The following is a 19858-nucleotide window of genomic DNA, read 5'->3' as shown; positions in this document are numbered from 1 at the left end:
CCCCTGTCTCTCTCTCACTCCCCTGTCTCTCTCTCACTCCCCTGTCTCTCTCACTCTCTCCCCTGTCTCTCTCACTCTCTCCCCTGTCTCTCTCTCTCTCTCTCTCCCCCCTGTCTCTCTCACTCTCCCCCCCCCTGTCTCTCCTGAGGTAATTGTTTTTACTATGTGCTATGTAGCACATACATAAGTCCTGAGTTAATTGTTTTTACTATGTGCTATGTAGCACATACATAAGTCCTGAGGGCATTTTTTTTTTTGTACAATTTTTTTTTTAAACTAAAATTTCTGTTTTCTATGTCCAGACCCAATTCTTTTAAAGTAAAGAGCAAATGTTTTTTTTTTAAATGTAAATATGTTTTTTTTTTATGTGAATCACATCGATAATTCCGGAGCTTTCAAAGAAATGACCTTTCTATCAGTGCAATACAAATGCGCAATGTATTAAGTTATGCCTTGCGACGCTTTCAACGGCTAGTCACGCTGAGGCTATGTTTGCGTGCGCGTGGGTTCGCGTGCGCGTGCGCATGTGTTGGGATATGTGTTGGGATAGGCTAAGTGGGTGCGAGGGTGCGCGCAGTGAAGGTGCGCGTGCGAGGTCACATGTAAGCTACAATCTGTTGCCGAATGAGGGTGCGCGGGTGCGCGCGGTGAGGGTGCGCGTGCGAGGTCAGCTGTCAGCTATGCCGAGGTGTGCGGTGAGGGTGCGCGTGCGAGGTATCAACAGCTGTCAGCTATGCCGAGGTGCGCGAGGCCAAGTGTTTGTCTGAACTGCGCATGACGGCTTCAGACAAACACTTGTCTTTTATAATATAGGATACTTGTGTAGTGTCACTGTCTGGGATATAGTGACACATGTGATACTTTGTGCATATCAGATGAGCACCATTACAGTATTGGTATAATATAACATATACTTGTGTAGTGTCACTGTCTGGGATATAGTGACACGTGATACTTTGTGCATATCAGATGAGCACCATTACAGTATTGGTATAATATAATATATACTTGTGTAGTGTCACTGTCTGAGCTAAAGTGACACATGTGATACTTTGTGTATATCAGATGAGCAGCATTACAGTATTGGTATAATATAATATATACTTGTGTAGTGTCACTGTCTGAGCTATAGTGACACATGTGGTACTGTGTGCATATCAGATTAGCAGCATTACAGTATTGGTATAATATAACTTATACTTGTGTAGTGTCACTGTCTGGGATATAGTGACACATGTGATAATTTGTGCATATCAGATGAGCAGCATTACAGTATTGGTATAATATAATATATACTTGTGTAGTGTCACTGTCTGGGATATAGTGACACATGTGATACTTTGTGCATATCAGATGAGCAGCATTACAGTATTGGTATAATATAATATATACTTGTGTAGTGTCACTGTCTGAGCTATAGTGACACATGTGGTACTGTGTGCATATCAGATGAGCAGCATTACAGTATTGGTATAATATAATATATACTTGTGTAGTGTCACTGTCTGAGCTATAGTGACACATGTGATACTTTGTGCATATCAGATGAACAGCATTACAGTGTTGGTATAATATAATATATACTTGTGTAGTGTCACTGTCTGAGCTATAGTGACACATGTGATACTTTGTGCATATCAGATGAACAGCATTACAGTATTGGTATAATATAATATATACTTGTGTAATGTCACCGTCTGAGCTATAGTGACACGTGATACTTTGTGCATATCAGATGAACAGCATTATAGTGTTGGTATAATATAATATATACTGGTGTAGTGTCACTGCCTGAGCTATAGTGACACATAATACTTTGTGCATATCAGATGAGCAGCATTACAGTATTGGTATAATATAATATATACTTGTGTAGTGTCACCATCTTAGCTATAGTGACACATGTCATAATTTGTGCATATCAGATAAGCAGCATTACAGTATTGGTATAATATAATATATACTTGTGTAGTGTCACTGTCTGAGCTATAGTGACACATGTGATACTTTGTGCATATCAGATGAGCAGCATTACAGTATTGGTATAATATAATATATACTTGTGTAGTGTCACTGTCTGAGCTATAGTGACACATGTGGTACTGTGTGCATATCAGATGAGCAGCATTACAGTATTGGTATAATATAATATATACTTGTGTAGTGTCACCATCTTAGCTATAGTGACACATGTCATAATTTGTGCATATCAGATGAGCAGCATTACAGTATTGGTATAATATAATATATACTTGTGTAGTGTCACTGTCTGGGATATAGTGACACATGTGATACTTTGTGCATATCAGATGAGAAGCATTACAGTGTTGGTATAATATAATATATACTTGTGTAGTGTCACTGTCTGGGATATAGTGACACATGTGATACTTTGTGCATATCAGATGAGCAGCATTACAGTATTGGTATAATATAATATATACTTGTGTAGTGTCACTGTCTGGGATATAGTGACACATGTGATACTTTGTGCATATCAGATGAGCAGCATTACAGTATTGGTATAATATAATATATACTTGTGTAGTGTCACTGTCTGAGCTATAGTGACACATGTGGTACTGTGTGCATATCAGATGAGCAGCATTACAGTATTGGTATAATATAATATATACTTGTGTAGTGTCACTGTCTGGGATATAGTGACACATGTGATACTTTGTGCATATCAGATGAGAAGCATTACAGTGTTGGTATAATATAATATATACTTGTGTAGTGTCACTGTCTGGGATATAGTGACACATGTGATACTTTGTGCATATCAGATGAGCAGCATTACAGTATTGGTATAATATAATATATACTTGTGTAGTGTCACTGTCTGGGATATAGTGACACATGTGATACTTTGTGCATATCAGATGAGCAGCATTACAGTATTGGTATAATATAATATATACTTGTGTAGTGTCACTGTCTGAGCTATAGTGACACATGTGGTACTGTGTGCATATCAGATGAGCAGCATTACAGTATTGGTATAATATAATATATACTTGTGTAGTGTCACTGTCTGAGCTATAGTGACACATGTGATACTTTGTGCATATCAGATGAGCACCATTACAGTATTGGTATAATATAATATATACTTGTGTAGTGTCACTGTCTGAGCTATAGTGACACATGTGATACTTTGTGCATATCAGATGAGCAGCATTACAGTGTTGGTATAATATAATATATACTTGTGTAGTGTCACTGTCTGAGCTATAGTGACACATGTGATACTTTGTGCATATCAGATGAACAGCATTACAGTGTTGGTATAATATAATATATACTTGTGTAGTGTCACTGTCTGAGCTATAGTGACACACGTGATACTTTGTGCATATCAGATGAGCAACATTACAGTATTGGTATAATATAATATATACTTGTGTAGTGTCACTGTCTGAGCTATAGTGACACATAATACTTTGTGCATATCAGATGAGCACCATTACAGTATTGGTATAATATGATATATACTTGTGTAGTGTCACTGTCTGAGCTATAGTGACACATGTGATACTTTGTGCATATCAGATGAGAAGCATTACAGTGTTGGTATAATATAATATATACTTGTGTAGTGTCACTGTCTGAGCTATAGTGACACATGTGATACTTTGTGCATATCAGATGAACAGCATTACAGTATTGGTATAATATAATATATACTTGTGTAGTGTCACTGTCTGAGCTATAGTGACACATGTGATACTTTGTGCATATCAGATGAGCACCATTACAGTATTGGTATAATATAATATATACTTGTGTAGTGTCACTGTCTGAGCTATAGTGACACATGTGATACTTTGTGCATATCAGATGAACAGCATTACAGTATTGGTATAATATAATATATACTTGTTTAGTGTCACTGTCTGAGCTATAGTGACACATGTGATACTTTGTGCATATCAGATGAGCAGCATTACAGTATTGGTATAATATAATATATACTTGTGTAGTGTCACTGTCTGAGCTATAGTGACACATGTGATACTTTGTGCATATCAGATGAACAGCATTACAGTATTGGTATAATATAATATATACTTGTGTAGTGTCACTGTCTGAGCTATAGTGACACATGTGATACTTTGTGCATATCAGATGAACAGCATTACAGTATTGGTATAATATAATATATACTTGTGTAGTGTCACTGTCAGGGATATAGTAACACATGTGATACTTTGTGCATATCAGATGAGCAGCATTACAGTATTGGTATAATATAATATATACTTGTGTAGTGTCACTGTCTGAGCTATAGTGACACATGTGATACTTTGTGCATATCAGATGAGCAGCATTACAGTATTGGTATAATATAATATATACTTGTGTAGTGTCACTGTCTGAGCTATAGTGACACATGATACTTTGTGCATATCAGATGAGCAGCATTACAGTATTGGTATAATATAATATATACTTGTGTAGTGTCACTGTCTGAGCTATAGTGACACATGATACTTTGTGCATATCAGATGAGCACCATTACAGTATTGGTATAATATAATATATACTTGTGTAGTGTCACCATCTGAGCTATAGTGACACATGTGATACTTTGTGCATATCAGATGAGCACCATTACAGTATTGGTATAATATAATATATACTTGTGTAGTGTCACCATCTGAGCTATAGTGACACATGTGATACTTTGTGCATATCAGATGAGCACCATTACAGTATTGGTACAATATAATATATACTTGTGTAATGTCACTGTCTGAGCTATAGTGACACATGTGATACTTTGTGCATATCAGATGAGCACCATTACAGTATTGGTATAATATAATATATACTTGTGTAGTGTCACCATCTGAGCTATAGTGACACATGTGGTACTGTGTGCATATCAGATGAGCAGCATTACAGTATTGGTATAATATAATATATACTTGTGTAGTGTCACTGTCTGAGCTATAGTGACACATGTGATACTTTGTGCATATCAGATGAGCACCATTACAGTATTGGTATAATATAATATATACTTGTGTAGTGTCACTGTCTGAGCTATAGTGACACATGTGATACTTTGTGCATATCAGATGAGCAGCATTACAGTGTTGGTATAATATAATATATACTTGTGTAGTGTCACTGTCTGAGCTATAGTGACACATGTGATACTTTGTGCATATCAGATGAACAGCATTACAGTGTTGGTATAATATAATATATACTTGTGTAGTGTCACTGTCTGAGCTATAGTGACACACGTGATACTTTGTGCATATCAGATGAGCAACATTACAGTATTGGTATAATATAATATATACTTGTGTAGTGTCACTGTCTGAGCTATAGTGACACATAATACTTTGTGCATATCAGATGAGCACCATTACAGTATTGGTATAATATGATATATACTTGTGTAGTGTCACTGTCTGAGCTATAGTGACACATGTGATACTTTGTGCATATCAGATGAGAAGCATTACAGTGTTGGTATAATATAATATATACTTGTGTAGTGTCACTGTCTGAGCTATAGTGACACATGTGATACTTTGTGCATATCAGATGAACAGCATTACAGTATTGGTATAATATAATATATACTTGTGTAGTGTCACTGTCTGAGCTATAGTGACACATGTGATACTTTGTGCATATCAGATGAGCACCATTACAGTATTGGTATAATATAATATATACTTGTGTAGTGTCACTGTCTGAGCTATAGTGACACATGTGATACTTTGTGCATATCAGATGAACAGCATTACAGTATTGGTATAATATAATATATACTTGTTTAGTGTCACTGTCTGAGCTATAGTGACACATGTGATACTTTGTGCATATCAGATGAGCAGCATTACAGTATTGGTATAATATAATATATACTTGTGTAGTGTCACTGTCTGAGCTATAGTGACACATGTGATACTTTGTGCATATCAGATGAACAGCATTACAGTATTGGTATAATATAATATATACTTGTGTAGTGTCACTGTCTGAGCTATAGTGACACATGTGATACTTTGTGCATATCAGATGAACAGCATTACAGTATTGGTATAATATAATATATACTTGTGTAGTGTCACTGTCAGGGATATAGTAACACATGTGATACTTTGTGCATATCAGATGAGCAGCATTACAGTATTGGTATAATATAATATATACTTGTGTAGTGTCACTGTCTGAGCTATAGTGACACATGTGATACTTTGTGCATATCAGATGAGCAGCATTACAGTATTGGTATAATATAATATATACTTGTGTAGTGTCACTGTCTGAGCTATAGTGACACATGATACTTTGTGCATATCAGATGAGCAGCATTACAGTATTGGTATAATATAATATATACTTGTGTAGTGTCACTGTCTGAGCTATAGTGACACATGATACTTTGTGCATATCAGATGAGCACCATTACAGTATTGGTATAATATAATATATACTTGTGTAGTGTCACCATCTGAGCTATAGTGACACATGTGATACTTTGTGCATATCAGATGAGCACCATTACAGTATTGGTATAATATAATATATACTTGTGTAGTGTCACCATCTGAGCTATAGTGACACATGTGATACTTTGTGCATATCAGATGAGCACCATTACAGTATTGGTACAATATAATATATACTTGTGTAATGTCACTGTCTGAGCTATAGTGACACATGTGATACTTTGTGCATATCAGATGAGCACCATTACAGTATTGGTATAATATAATATATACTTGTGTAGTGTCACCATCTGAGCTATAGTGACACATGTGGTACTGTGTGCATATCAGATGAGCAGCATTACAGTATTGGTATAATATAATATATACTTGTGTAGTGTCAGTGTCTGAGCTATAGTGACACATGATACTTTGTGCATATCAGATGAGCAACATTACATTATTGGTATAATATAATATATACTTGTGTAGTGTCACTGTCTGAGCTATAGTGACACATGTGATACTTTGTGCATATCAGATGAGAAGCATTACAGTATTGGTATAATATAATATATACGTGTGTAGTGTCACTGTCTGAGCTATAGTGACACATGTGATACTTTGTGCATATCAGATGAGCAGCATTACAGTATTGGTATAATATAATATATACTTGTGTAGTGTGACTGTCTGAGCTATAGTGACACATGTGATACTTTGTGCATATCAGATGAGCACCATTACAGTATTGGTATAATAGAATATATACTTGTGTAGTGTCACTGTCTGGGATATAGTGACACATGTGATACTTTGTGCATATCAGATGAGCAGCATTACAGTATTGGTATAATATAATATATACTTGTGTAGTGTCACTGTCTGAGCTATAGTGACACATGTGATACTTTGTGCATATCAGATGAGCAGCATTACAGTATTGGTATAATATAATATATACTTGTGTAGTGTCACTGTCTGAGCTATAGTGACACATGTGGTACTGTGTGCATATCAGATGAGCAGCATTACAGTATTGGTATAATATAATATATACTTGTGTAGTGTCAGTGTCTGAGCTATAGTGACACATGATACTTTGTGCATATCAGATGAGCAACATTACATTATTGGTATAATATAATATATACTTGTGTAGTGTCACTGTCTGAGCTATAGTGACACATGTGATACTTTGTGCATATCAGATGAGAAGCATTACAGTATTGGTATAATATAATATATACGTGTGTAGTGTCACTGTCTGAGCTATAGTGACACATGTGATACTTTGTGCATATCAGATGAGCAGCATTACAGTATTGGTATAATATAATATATACTTGTGTAGTGTCACTGTCTGAGCTATAGTGACACATGTGATACTTTGTGCATATCAGATGAGCACCATTACAGTATTGGTATAATAGAATATATACTTGTGTAGTGTCACTGTCTGGGATATAGTGACACATGTGATACTTTGTGCATATCAGATGAGCAGCATTACAGTATTGGTATAATATAATATATACTTGTGTAGTGTCACTGTCTGAGCTATAGTGACACATGTGATACTTTGTGCATATCAGATGAGCAGCATTACAGTATTGGTATAATATAATATATACTTGTGTAGTGTCACTGTCTGAGCTATAGTGACACATGTGATACTTTGTGCATATCAGATGAACAGCATTACAGTATTGGTATAATATAATATATACTTGTGTAGTGTCACTGTCTGAGCTATAGTGACACATGTGATACTTTGTGCATATCAGATGAACAGCATTACAGTATTGGTATAATATAATATATACTTGTGTAGTGTCACTGTCTGAGCTATAGTGACACATGTGATACTTTGTGCATATCAGATGAGCAGCATTACAGTATTGGTATAATATAATATATACTTGTGTAGTGTCACTGTCTGAGCTATAGTGACACATGATACTTTGTGCATATCAGATGAGCAGCATTACAGTATTGGTATAATATAATATATACTTGTGTAGTGTCACTGTCTGAGCTATAGTGACACATGATACTTTGTGCATATCAGATGAGCACCATTACAGTATTGGTATAATATAATATATACTTGTGTAGTGTCACCATCTGAGCTATAGTGACACATGTGATACTTTGTGCATATCAGATGAGCACCATTACAGTATTGGTATAATATAATATATACTTGTGTAGTGTCACCATCTGAGCTATAGTGACACATGTGATACTTTGTGCATATCAGATGAGCACCATTACAGTATTGGTACAATATAATATATACTTGTGTAATGTCACTGTCTGAGCTATAGTGACACATGTGATACTTTGTGCATATCAGATGAGCACCATTACAGTATTGGTATAATATAATATATACTTGTGTAGTGTCACCATCTGAGCTATAGTGACACATGTGGTACTGTGTGCATATCAGATGAGCAGCATTACAGTATTGGTATAATATAATATATACTTGTGTAGTGTCAGTGTCTGAGCTATAGTGACACATGATACTTTGTGCATATCAGATGAGCAACATTACAGTATTGGTATAATATAATATATACTTGTGTAGTGTCACTGTCTGAGCTATAGTGACACATGTGATACTTTGTGCATATCAGATGAGAAGCATTACAGTATTGGTATAATATAATATATACGTGTGTAGTGTCACTGTCTGAGCTATAGTGACACATGTGATACTTTGTGCATATCAGATGAGCAGCATTACAGTATTGGTATAATATAATATATACTTGTGTAGTGTCACTGTCTGAGCTATAGTGACACATGTGATACTTTGTGCATATCAGATGAGCACCATTACAGTATTGGTATAATAGAATATATACTTGTGTAGTGTCACTGTCTGGGATATAGTGACACATGTGATACTTTGTGCATATCAGATGAGCAGCATTACAGTATTGGTATAATATAATATATACTTGTGTAGTGTCACTGTCTGAGCTATAGTGACACATGTGATACTTTGTGCATATCAGATGAGCAGCATTACAGTATTGGTATAATATAATATATACTTGTGTAGTGTCACTGTCTGAGCTATAGTGACACATGTGATACTTTGTGCATATCAGATGAGCAGCATTAAAGTATTGGTATAATATAATAAATACTTGTGTAGTGTCACTGTCTGAGCTATAGTGACACATGATACTTTGTGCATATCAGATGAGCAGCATTACAGTATTGGTATAATATAATATATACTTGTGTAGTGTCACTGTCTGGGATATAGTGACACATGATACTTTGTGCATATCAGATTAGCACCATTACAGTATTGGTACAATATAATATATACTTGTGTAATGTCACCGTCTGAGCTATAGTGACACATGTGATACTTTGTGCATATCAGATGAGCACCATTACAGTGTTGGTATAATATAATATATACTTGTGTAGTGTCACTGTCTGAGCTATAGTGACACATGTGATACTTTGTGCATATCAGATATGCACCATTACAGTATTGGTATAATATAATATATATTTGTGTAATGTCACTGTCTGAGCTATAGTGACACGTGATACTTTGTACATATCAGATGAGCACGATTACATACGCTGTGAGCATTTATCATTGCACCAGCAGTTCTTGTGAAATGCCGCCCCCTGCACATTCGCGCCCAATGAGCCGCTAGCAGGGGGTGTCAATCATTGATCTTATCTGATCAGGATGATCACAGTCCGCCATCACAAGTTAAGGAGCAGCGATCTTACGACCGCTGCTTCTTAACTTATGTTTCTGCCGAGCCTGAATGCTCGCACAGAAACAGCAGCATACGCTGCATGATAAGTCTACCCCAATGTATGTATGTTTTTATCTAAAGCTCGTCATACTATTAATACGTTGTAACGGTATCTGCCTCGCAGATCAAAAGTTCATGTGATATGTTGTAAAGTGATCAAATGTTTGTTTAAAGGGAGCCTCACGAAGAGGCGCTTTATTTCACTTCACTGTGTGATGCGAAGGTTCTCTGCCAGTAGTGGAATATTCAATACTGCAGAGTCGCCATGTACAGTGAGGGCTAATGTAAACAATCACTGTGTACAGTGCGTAATGACAATAACAAGTTACATGTGTGATGTGAGGGTTAATGTAAACAATCACTTTGTGCAATGTGTAATGACAATAAGAAGTTACATGCGTGATGTGAGGGTTCTCTGTCAGTAGCAGAATGTTCTATACTGCAGTATCACTGTGTGCAGCGAGGGTTAATGTAAACAATCACTTTGTACAGTGCGTAATGACAATAACAAGTTACGTGTGTGATGTGAGGGTTCTCTGTCAGTAGCAGAATGTTCTATACTGCAGTATCACTGTGTGCAGCAAGGGTTAGTGTAAACAATCACTTTGTGCAGTGTGTAATGTCAATAACAAGTTACATGTGTGATGTAAGCGTTCTTTGTCAGTAACAGAATGTTCTATACTGCAGTATCACTGTGTGCAGCAAGGGTTAATGTAAACAATCACTTTGTACAGTACATAATGACAATAACAAGTTACATGTGTGATATGAGGTTTCTCTGTCAGTAGCAGAATGTTCTATACTGCAGTATCACTGTGTGTGGCGAGGGTTAATGTAAACAATCACTTTGTACAGTGTGTAATGACAATAACAAGTTACATGTGTGAAATGAGGGTTCTCTGTCAGTAGCAGAATGTTCTATACTGCAGTATCACTGTATACAGCGAGGGTTAGTGTAAACAATCACTTTGTGCAGTGTGTAATGAAAATAACAATTACATGTGTGATATGAGGGTTCTCTGTCAGTAACAGAATGTTCTATACTGCAGTATCACTGTGTGCAGCGAGTGTTAGTATAAACAATCCCTTTGTACAGTGTGTAATGACAATAACAAGTTACATGTGTGATATGAGGGTTCTCTGACAGTAATAGAATGTTCTGTACTGCAGTATCACTGTGTGCAGTGAGGGTTAGTGTAAACAATCACTTTGTGCAGTGTGTAATGACAATACAAGTTACATGTGTGACCATAACCTCTTTAGTTTCAAAACAATATTTAAACTTGTAAATGAATAATTCATCTCTTTGATACCGTGATCCTGCAAGTAAACCTGTTCTGTACAGTGACATTTTAGTTTGGCACAATTGCAGTGGTTCAGTAGCAATCTCACCATTTTTAAAACATGATTTGCAGGGTGCAAACTTTGTAAAGTTCACTTTTATAAACAAGAACATTTGCAGCCATTTTCTTCTGCGAGATATTAATATCCCATAATGTTAATTGTGTTTCTAGACAAAAACACCAAATGAAACAACATGGTTTTTACAAAAGTTTGTAATCACCAGCCCAGTTAAAAGGACAGTATACACTCATTTTCATATAACTGCATGTAATAGACACTACTATAAAGAATAATATGCACAGATACTGATATAAAAATCCAGTATAAAACTGTTTAAAAACTTACTTAGAAGCTGTCACTTTGGCTCTGTTGAAAAGGTAGCTGGAAAGCCCATTGCAAGTGGCAAATAAGACACTCCCCCCTCCCCCTTCTTTTGCATATGAAAAGACCCTTTACACAAACAGGAGCAAGCTGGAGTAGGTAGTCGAGCGTATTCACATAAAACTTTGGGGCTTGGTTAGGAGTCTGAAAATCAGAGCAATGTTATTTAAAAATAAGCAAAACTATACATTAATTTAAAAAAAAAACTTTATGGGCTATATAAATAGATTATCTACAAAACATTTATGCAAAGAAAAAATGAGTGTATAATGTCCCTTTAATTCAGGAATGGTCATGCATTGAGATTCTTCGGTTGATTACCATATAGTGAATTTTGGTACAAATGGGAGTGTACACTTAGCGCCTACTGCTAATAAACAGGGATAGGCAAAGTGTCCGTAAATGGACACTGGTGTCCGTGACTAACCCTTGCAGTGTCCGCCACAACCTTAGTATATCTTTTCTTTCTGATTAAATAATAGGAAGAAAAAGAAAATATGTAGTGTGAATAAAGTTAGTGGCTTGTCAAGAGACTGCTAGTGATATTGGGTGATAAGTTATTGAATAAATAAAGCCTGAGTGAAATACTGGATGTGTATCTGCATCTGTATAATAACACCCAGCTCTATACAAAGACACGGTAGTGACACTGGCGCATGCGTATAGCCAGACAAGGGTTGGTTATAGGGTCAGTGGTATCTGCATCATTATAATAATACCCATCGCTATATAATGACACAGTAGTGACACTGGCACATGGGTATAACCAGAGGAGGGCTGGTTATAGAATCAGTGGTATCTGCATCAGTATAATAACACCAAGCACTATCAAATAATGTTTTTAATTTCAAATGTACCTTGGTGTCCTTCACTAAGGTCTGTACTTTGGAAAATGTCCGCCACAGCCTTTGTCTGTGCCTATCCCTGCTAATAAACCCTTTGCTCTGATAAATGACCCCTAGTGGTCAAAGCTTTTGGAAAATCAGAAAAATATATATCAAAGCGCCAGCTTATACGGCAGGGTTCAGAATAAAACCATAAGTACTTTACAGCTTAATGAAGCTAAAAAGTTTATTAAAAACAATCCTCTAAAAACAGCTGGTGGTGCAATACCTTATACAAAATACCATACAATATCTGTTACACATACAATGAAAATGATTTATAACATACAGCAAGTCATCTACATGGATCCATGTATTAACAGTATAAAATCATACAGAAGAACAAAAAATTCAAATAGTACAATTAATCCTTAAACAGTGTCCAATAATAAGTTAAAATAAAAATAAAACCAGAGTAATAAGTACTGTCCTATAACTCTGATGCGATTTTCCTATCCTGTTTCCCTGGTATGCCGTGTGTATATTGTGTTGAGCGAGTTAGGATATATTTTAACTATGACTGTAACCCTACTTGTGATGATTCCTTTTGTACTAGGAGCCGGAAAAAAGGAGGTCCGATATACTGTACCTCGTTAGAGGTTCAGTGGCGGTGCTCCGCTAGCGGAATGAGGTAAGTTATTGGGCTGTGTGCGTGCAGTGCCTATGAAAGGTGTGTGTTCAATCAATATCAAATATTCTCAAAGTGATGACTAAAAACAAAATCAAAATAAGTGTTGGTGCTAATATACAATCAAATAGGATGTCTCAAAATAACAATGGGAACAATGTTCCTAACAAAAATCAATATAAATAAGTGGATATGAGATCACTCACGGATAAACAGTGATATACTTTCAAATAAATAAGTGTGTATTTGGTGAATGCCAAAAAAAACAAAAAAAAAAACAATGAATGCCGAATTGTCAAATTCCACTAGTAACCAGCATGATAAGTCCAAAATAGCGGCGAATAGACAGAGATATATATAACAAATAAATCAATCAGAAAAAAGTTTGTTTGGGTGCTCCAGACAAATTGTAGGATTAATTCCTCTTCAGATGGTTCAAAAGAGTCTATGTGCAGTGTTATTTCTTGTAGCGGGGATTGGGCTTCAGCATTAATAGGCAGGTAACAGCTCCAGCGTAACCCGGGTGTTTAATCCTTCTGCTGAAGTCTTGAGTCTTGAGAAAGGTCAGTGTATGATCGAAACGCGTCGACTGGTGAGTAATAATCAAATTTTTATATTAGTCTGAAAACAATCTGCACTATTATATACTTTTTTCGGCAGAAGGATTAAACACCCGGGTTACGCTGGAGCTGTTACCTGCCTATTAATGCTGAAGCCCAATCCCCGCTACAAGAAATAACACTGCACATAGACTCTTTTGAGCCATCTGAAGAGGAATTAATCCTACAATTTGTCTGGAGCACCCAAACAAACTTTTTTCTGATTGATTTATTTGTTATATATATCTCTGACTATTCGCCGCTATTTTGGACTTATCATGCTGGTTACTAGTGGAATTTGACAATTCGGCATTCATTGTTTTTTTTTGTTTTTTTTGGCATTCACCAAATACACACTTATTTATTTGAAAGTATATCACTGTTTATCCGTGAGTGATCTCATATCCACTTATTTATATTGATTTTTGTTAGGAACATTGTTCCCATTGTTATTTTGAGACATCCTATTTGATTGTATATTAGCACCAACACTTATTTTGATTTTGTTTTTATTCATCACTTTGAGAATATTTGATATTGATTGAACACACACCTTTCATAGGCACTGCACGCACAACCCAATAACTTGCCTCATTCCGCTAGCGGAGCACCGCCACTGAACCTCTAACGAGGTACAGTATATCGGACCTCCTTTTTTCCGGCTCCTAGTACAAAAGGAATCATCACAAGTAGGGTTACAGTCATAGTTAAAATATATCCTAACTCGCTCAACACAATATACACACGGCATACCAGGGAAACAGGATAGGAAAATCGCATCAGAGTTATAGGACAGTACTTATTACTCTGGTTTTATTTTATTTTTTTATTTTAACTTATTATTGGACACTATTTAAGGATTAATTGTACTACTAGTCTGCCGTATAAGCTGGCGCTTTGATATATATTTTTCATATAGTGAATTTTGTTGGCTACAATATTCTCGCTCTGTGATGTCATTGTACATACAGGGGCCGATTTACCAATGTCTGGCGGACATGATACGATGTAGCGGATCATGTCGGCCAGACATCGCTGAATGCTGTCAGCATACACTGTCGGCATTTAACATTGCACAAGCAGTTCTGCTGCCCCCTGCAGATTTGTGGCCAATCAGCCTGATCGTATAGGATCTGTCGGATTGCTATCTGCAGCCTCAGAGGCAATGGACGAGTTAAGGAGCAGCGGTCTTAAGACCGCTGCTTCTTAACTTCTATTTCCGACGAGCCTGAAGGCTCGCGCAGAAACAGGGGCATCAGGGGCCTTGCTAAATCAGCCCCACAGGGTCATTTAACACAGCTTGTTAGCCACAAGACTGATGGAGGCATTTTTTTTTTTTTTTTGCCACCAAAAAAATTAATTAACCACATATTTTTCATATTGGGTGAGTCAGGAAATAAGGTTTATATGTCAGTGTGTATTTAGTTTACAAAAATGCCTATAGCAGCTTGATTCAAGGACAATAAAGTCATAATCATTTATATCCTGTATATTGAATAGCATCAGGAATTGCATTTTGTGTAGGGACAGATTTCTCACTGGCTATTAAAGACAACTCCCACAGATGCACTGGTGAATACTCCCACAAACATAAAAACAAACTTATTTTTTACATTCAGTAGTTAAAATGTTCATTTTAAGATGCAATACATAAATATAAATATTTTTATATATATATATATATATATATATATATATATATATATATATATATATATATAAAAAAAGCTAAAAATGTCACAGATAAAGTCAACATGAAACAGTGATGATTCTGATACAACATACAATTTCTAAACATTTTCCAGTTTACTTCTACTATCAAATTTATCTCTTTCAATAGGTATTTTTGGTTGATATTGATCACTTGTTAATGCGCATGCTGAGGTATGCTCATGCACGTGTCTTTTGCACTATGCAGCATTAGTGTCTGTAACAATGTTATACATACTGTTTTCTAATAAAAAGGAGATACATTTCAACAAAGCATAATGAGCAAAGAGGTAAATTTGTCAACACAAATAAATTAAGTTTTCAACAATTTTGTACACTCTGTCTGCAGCATAAAAGTTTCATTTTGACTTCCATTAGGAATATTTATTTGTAATGATTCCTGTATATTACTGACTGCGTTGTTGCTGTGTATTTGTAACAATTCCTGTATATTACTGACTGTGTCGTTGCTGTGTATTTGTAACAATTCCTGTATATTACTGACTGTGTCGTTGCTGTGTATTTGTAACAATTCCTGTATATTACTGACTGTGTCGTTGCTGTGTATTTGTAACAATTCCTGTATATTACTGACTGTGTCGTTGCTGTGTATTTGTAACAATTCCTGTATATTACTGACTGTGTCGTTGCTGTGTATTTTTAACAATTCCTGTATATTACTGACTGTGTCGTTGCTGTGTATTTGTAACAATTCCTGTATATTACTGACTGTGTCGTTGCTGTGTATTTGTAACGATTCCTGTATATTGCTCACTGTGTCGTTGCTGTGTATTTGTAACAATTCCTGTATATTACTGACTGTGTCATTGTTGTGTATTTGAGTTGTTCTCTCTCCCAGCTTTCTCTTCCTTTACATCTCCTTGTGCTGCAGTGTTGTGTGTCTCATAAGTTCCTGTTCTGTTCTCCCTCTCTCTCAGACCCGCACAGACTTCTCCTGGGACGGCATTAATGTGAGTGCTACCTGTGTCTTCCCTAACCCTCTGCCTGCGACTTGCACACAAACTTCACTGACAACTCACATCTACACACTCTCTTGATAAAACTGCTGCTGTCTCTATTTTAGAATTGTCACTCATCTGTCAAAATCATTTAAAGGGAATTTACCATAAAAACAAGGTTCAGTGCTACTCGCTACCTTACTCAGTCCTTGATTACATTTGAAAAGTCTAAGGGGCCGATTTATGAAAGTGCGGACATGATCCGCTGTAGCGATCATCTCCGCTCACATCGATAAATGCTGACAGCATACGCTGTGGGCATTTATCACTGCACAAGCAGTTCTGGTGAACTGCTTGTGCAATGCTGCCCCCTGCAGATTTACAGCCAATTGGCTGCTAGCAGGGGGTGTCAATTAACCCGATCGTATGCGACGGCAGACAAGTTAAGGAGCAGCGGTCTTAAGACCACTGCTTCTTAACTCCTATTTCCAGCGAGCCTGAAGGCTTGCACGGAAACAGCTTCATCAAGTTCCATTCAGAGTTTGATGAATCGGCCCTTAATTGTTGTTTGTAAATCAGGTGTGTACAGTCCAGTTGGCCAGTCCCTGCGATACATTGGGGCCGAATTATCATTGTGCAAGCAGACATTATCCGATATTGCGGATCATGTCCGCTGCTCATCGATAAATGCTGACAGCATACGCTCTCTGCATTTATCACTGCACCAGCAGTTCTTGTAAACTACTGGTGCAATGCCGCCCCTGCAGATTGGGGGTGTCAATCAACCCGGTCGTATTCGATTGTGTTGATTTCTGGCGATATCTGTCCGCCGCCTCAGAGCTGGCGCACAGGTTATGGAGCAGCGGACGTTAGACCCCTGCTTCATAACTTGTGTTTCCGGCGGGCCTGAAGGCTCGCCAGAAACACAGGGCATCACGCTCCATAGTGAGCTTAATAAATATGCCCCATAATGATGTATTCAAAGAGAACATTAACATGATGTATTTTTTTAAATTATTTTAGTTGTTTAAAGGGACATCCCAGCTCAAATCAGTGCATTTTATTTTTGAATATGAATATTTTTGCAATAGACTTGTGTTAGTAAAAAAATGCTTCTACTACATAAAGTAATCACTGTTTTATTGGAGAGCATTTACTGCGCATGTGCACTTACATATCTAAATATGAATTATGCACCAGTAGTTTGAACTAGGCAAGGGCATTCAGATAATTTGTTATAAAGGTGACCGTATTTATTCTTGTGAAAGTGAAACACATTAAGGTCTAGATTTGCACAGATCTTAGTGTGTTTCACTTTCACAAGAATAAATGTGGCTCCAAAAAGATCTGAATGCCACAAGCGCACTCAGATCATAACAGATGCCAATGCCTAGTTAGAACAGTATATCGCTCAGAGCTTTTACTAGAAGCATTTTCACTAATGCATGTGTACTGCAATTTATATGGACTGTCCCTTTAAATAATGACAAAATGAGTGTAAAGTTTTAGTCTATGTAAAGTAATGTGCCCCATCATGTTGAAACCTATTTTTTATCTTATCTCCTCTGTTGATATAAATGAATTACAAATAATTGCTGAGTAAAATAAAGCAGTGATAAGGTTTGTGAAGTCTGCACTCTGCACTTCCTATTCTCACAGCAATCGGAAAGGCCACAGTATTCCTAGTTAAATTACAGGTGAATGGTACCTAATTAAAGTATTTTCTACACACGAATAAACATTTTGTATAAAAAAGTGATTGATTAAATAAAAGACAAAATTAAACTTTCATAATTGAGATAGAAAATACAATTAAAAAAACCCCAAAACTTTACAAATGTACTTTTACTACCAACTTGCATATAGTAGCTCCTATTCATGAGAGCATACCAAGATAGGTCCATGAGTGTGCACGTTTATTGGGTTTTAAATGGTAGCTGTGTTTGCAACAATGTTATACAAATTAAAAGTTAGGACAAATTAGATATAAAACACAGAGAAAGGATTTACGTGAAAGGTGGGTTTTATCATTTACACATTAGGGCTATATTCCTAGTGGTGCGCTAACTGTTGCGTGCAAGCGATATCTTTTTTTGTGCACGGTGGAAATATTGTGTGTATTAAAAGTTGAAAGAAAAGGTGATCACGAGAGCGCAATCGGATTTTACGTTTGTTGGGTTAGTGCGGCTAAAACTCACATAAAGGGTAGTGCGTTAAAAAAATGTCACTAAACACAACATAAATACATTTTAAAATACAATTACAATCATATAAACACTATCTGATAAAAAAAATATTCATATAAATATAATTTTTTATAAGGGTTTTACAAACACTATAAACACTATAATGTATATATACATACATATGTGTGTGTACATATGTATTTATATGTTTTACTGTATATTTATTGTATATAGTTAACATTACAATATATATATATATATATATATATATATATATATACATATATATATATATATCTGTATACACCTATACTTGTGTATCTATTTCTTTAGATATATAGGTATTGATATCTATTTTACCTTACCATTATCAGATATATATATAAATATATATTTAATTATAAAAAGAACATTTATTTCTATGTGAAGAATATGCGTAACGCAAATCAGGGTTTGCGCTTTAGGTCTAACATGGTGATGGGTTAGCACACATGAAAAATGACTAATCTTACATTATGTTATTGAAATATTAACTATATAATATTTGAAAAAAATATGTATTTACAATAAAAATTACATTGTAGTTTAAGTGAACAATGAAGTGTGAAATATTCATAACTCCTGTTGTGTTAGCTCGCAAGTGATAGGTATTAGTTTTTTTCTTCTGCGCTCTCAATTGACTTCTAGAAGCAGTTAGCACAGTTGCGAAATCGCAAAGTCATTTGGTTAGCGCGCACCGGGTTTTGCTCGCACACAAACTTTTTACTTTCAACTTGTAATACGTGCACATCCTGACGTGAGCAAAACGATTACTACTAGCGAAGTTTACACTCAAGCAGGAGCGCTAAATAGCGCACCACCTATAAATCTAGCCCTAAATGTAACTTCCATTTATAAAATAGCTAT

This window comes from Bombina bombina, chromosome 9 (genome assembly GCF_027579735.1).
Source record: "Bombina bombina isolate aBomBom1 chromosome 9, aBomBom1.pri, whole genome shotgun sequence".
Taxonomy (NCBI): Eukaryota; Metazoa; Chordata; class Amphibia; order Anura; family Bombinatoridae; genus Bombina; species Bombina bombina.
Note: the sequence above shows the minus strand (reverse complement) of the source record.